This window comes from Schistocerca nitens, chromosome 8 (genome assembly GCF_023898315.1).
Source record: "Schistocerca nitens isolate TAMUIC-IGC-003100 chromosome 8, iqSchNite1.1, whole genome shotgun sequence".
Lineage (NCBI taxonomy): Eukaryota > Metazoa > Arthropoda > Insecta > Orthoptera > Acrididae > Schistocerca > Schistocerca nitens.
Genome location: NC_064621.1, coordinates 459,026,302 through 459,030,295, shown reverse-complemented (window position 1 = coordinate 459,030,295; position 3,994 = coordinate 459,026,302). Strand labels below are relative to the sequence as shown.

The window sequence follows — 3,994 nt, the reverse complement described above, 5'->3', positions numbered from 1 at the left end:
TAACAAAGTGGAGCCGCAGGGCGTGTGCAAAGTACATAATGAGTATAATTCATTGTAAAGAATGTTTAATTATCAAACCGGAAAATAAATCTGTGACCATGAAGTATGGTGCTTATCTACACATTCACCTCTCAATGTAACACGTTTCTTTCCCAATGGTGGGTAAGTTCGAGGAGACCAGCCCTTAGCTGAAAAACCGAGCTTCGCTGCCCACCTAATTGAGAGTGGACAATATTTCATCTTTACCGGCATATGTAAAAGTAGTTCATAGAACGGAATTCGTGGCGGGTCGCATTAATCCAATTAGAAGACTGAGGACTTAAAAACAGAAAATTAAAAAAAATACAAAAAGAGTGGAAAAGGGCACACTAATGGACCTCCGCGAGGAAATCGCTTTTTTTTTTTTTTTTGTCATCTGAGATCTTCATGCCCGCCCGTTCGATGAGCAGCTTGTAGCGAAAATCAACCATTTTTTGGAGCTTTTCTATGGCCATCTACTTCAAGTCAGGAGACGTCGGCAACCAGGAGGAACGTAGAATGCCTAACCGCTTCTCTTCCCTATATGACAACACTTGGCAATGCACAGTATAAGAACAAATCGGATTAGAAACTGTGGTGGTTGGTTGTCTCACAGTTTTTCGCTTTTATCTTGCTTGCCAACGTATTTAGCTTCAAACTGTACATAATCTATGAAATGGTGATTCAATCAAGACCCTAAGCTGTCGACAGGCGTTGATATATATCAACGGGGACAGTTGAAAATGTATGTCCTGACCGGGACTCGAACCCGGGATCTTCTACTTATATGGCAGACACTCTATCCATCTGAGCCATCGAGGGCACAGAGGATAGCGCGCCTGCAGAGATTTATCCCTTGCACACTCCCTGTGAGACTCACATTCCCAACTTAATGTCCACACACTACATCCATAGGGCCCTTGCCCATTACACTTATTACTCGCGGCAGACAATCTTACCGAGTTCCGTAAGAGTTCGGGCAATGCTTGTACATCCAGCAGAGAAGAAGAAGGTCAATGGCCGGATAGCCTTAACATATGAAGATGGTGTCTGTTCTTTTGGATATGTCCGAAAGAACAGATACCATCTTGATATATGTACCTAATCTACGTCAACTGATTTGGCAGCTGTTAAACTATAAGAGAATATCCATCCACCACTACTTCTCAACTGCTAAAGCACTTCAGTTCAAACCACGTTTTTACGCTAATTGCAGGTAAAATACACAGAGATGACAAAAGTCACAGGATAACGACGGCGTTAATATCACGTAGACGACGTATAAAAATGCAGTGCATTGGTGGAGCTTTCATTTGTATTCAGATGTTTATGTGAAAAGGCTTCCGACGTGATTATTGCCGCACGACGGGACTTAACACACTTTCAACGCAGAGTAGTAGTGGGAGCTAGGCATATGGGACATTCCATTTCGCAAATAGTTAGGGGATCCAGTATTCCGAGATCCATAGTGTCCAGAGTGTGGTGAGAATCCAAACTTCAGGAGTTACCACTCACCATGAACAACACAGTGGCCCACGTCCTTCACATAACGACCGACAGCAGCGGCGTTTGCGTAGAATTGCCAGTGCTACATGTCAAGTAACACTGTGTGAAACAATCGCAGAAGTCAATGTGGGACACACGACGAACGTATCCGATAGGCCAGCGTGCTAATGGGCTGTGGCAGCAGAGGACCGACGTTAGTACCCTTGCCAAGGTACTGCAGCGACTCTCCTGGGCTCGTGACCATATGGATTTTACCCTAAACGACTGGAAAACCGTGGCCTGTTCAGATGAATCCCGGCTTCAGTTGGTAAAAGCTGATGGTACGCGAAGGAACTTGCCCCCCTTCTTGCAGCGGTGTACCGTAGGTCTCTAGAAGAGCGTAGCGTTCCGAAGGATAGGAAAAGGGCACAGGTCATCACCGTTTTCAAGAAGGGACGTCGAACAGATGTGCAGAACTATAGACCCATATCACTAACGTCCATCAGTTGTAGAATTTTGGAACACGTATTATGTTCGAGTATAATGACTTTTCTGGAGACTAGAAATCTACTCTGAAGGAATCAGCATGGGTTTCGAAAAAGACGATCGTGCGAAACCCAGCTCGCGCTATTCGTCCACGAGACTCAGAGGGCCATAGACACGAGTTCCCAGGTAGATGCCGTGTTTGTTGACTTCCGCAAGGCGTTCGATACAGTTCCCCACAGTCGTTTAATGAACAACGTAAGAGCATATGCACTATCAGACCAATTGTGTGATTGGATTGAAGAGTTCCTAGATAACAGAACGCAGCATGTCATTCTCAATGGAGAGAAGTCTTCCGAAGTAAGAGTGACATCAGGTGTGCCGCAGGGGAGTGTCGTAGAACCGTTCCTATTCACAATATACATAAATGACCTTGTGGATGACATCGGAAGTTCACTGAGGCTTTTTGCGGATGATGCTCTGGTATATCGAGAGGTTGTAACAATGGAAATTTGTACTGAAATGCAGGAGGATCTGCAGCGAATTGACGCATGGTACAGGGAATGGCAATTGAATCTCAATGTAGACAAGTGTAATGTGCTGCGAATACATAGAAAGAAAGATCCCATATCATTTAGCTACAATATAGCAGGTCAGCAACTGGAAGCAGTTAATTCCATAAATTATCTGGGAGTACGCATTAGGAGTGATTTAAAATGGAATGATCATATAAAGTTGATCGTCGGTAAAGCAGATGCCAGACTGAGATTCATTGGAAGAATCCTAAGGAAATGCAATCCGAAAACAAAGGAAGTAGGTTACAGTACGCTTGTTCGCCCACTGCTTGAATACTGCTCAGCAGTGTGGGATCCATACCAGATAGGGTTGATAGAAGAGATAGAGAAGATCCAACGGAGAGCAGAGCGCTTCGCTGCAGGATCTTTTCTAATCGCGAAAGAGTTACGGAGATGATAGATAAACTCCAGTGGAAGACTCTGCAGGAGAGAGGCTCAGTAGCTCAGTACGGGCTTTTGTTGAAGTTTCGAGAACATACCTTCACCGAGGAGTCAAGCAGTATATTGCTCCCTCCTACGTATATCTCGCGAAGAGACCATGAGGATAAAATCAGAGAGATTAGAGCCCACACAGAGGCATACCGACAATCCTTCTTTCCACGAACAGTACGAGACTGGAACAGAAGGGGGAAACGATAGAGGTACTCAAGGTACCCTCCGCCACACACCGTCAGGTGACTTGCGGAGTATGGATGTAGATGGTAGATTCCGAGTGTGGCGCAGACCCCCCGGAGCCACGGACCCATTTTGGCCACAAGGTACTGTGCAATCTGGTGGTGACTCCATAATGGCGTGGGCTAGTGTACTCGGAATGTACAGGGTCTTCTCATACAACCGAACCAATGATTGACTGTAAATGTTAATGTTCGGCTACTTGTAAACCATTTTCAGCCATTCATGAACTTCATGTTCCCAAACAAAGATGGAATTTCTGTGGATGATAGTGCGCCATGTTATCATATCACAGTTGTTCGTGATAGGTTTGAAGAACATTATGGACAATTCGAGGGAATTATTTGGCCGCTCATATCGCCCGACATGAATCTCAGCGAACACTTATGGGACATAATCGAGCGGACAGTTCATACACAAAATCAATCTCCGGCCAATTATGGGCAGTTACAGAAGCGGCATGGGTCATTATTTATGCAGGTACTTCCAACGATTTGCTGAGTCCGTGTCACACTGAGTTGCTGCACTTTGCTAGGCAAAATGACACGTTATCAGGAGATACCACATGACTTTTATCCCGTCAGTGTAAAACACTTACTATAGTTACTCTATGGTTTCTTTGATGTACAAGGTTTATAAAAAAGTCTTTCAATATTTTAAAGTTTCTTCCACATTCATATTGTAGTTATTCGAGCACGAACTCCATGTTTTGTAATCTTTTAACATGTGATCTTCTTTATGTCCAAATGGTTAATTTTAAT

General features: G+C 44.2%; 1 non-coding gene across 1 annotated transcript; it reads right to left on the bottom strand.

Moving 5' to 3' along the window:
- Positions 1-766: 766 nt before the first annotated feature.
- Positions 767-841, bottom strand: Trnai-uau (transfer RNA isoleucine (anticodon UAU)). Its single transcript has one exon. It is a non-coding gene; the product is annotated as a tRNA-Ile (tRNA).
- Positions 842-3,994: the final 3,153 nt, after the last annotated feature.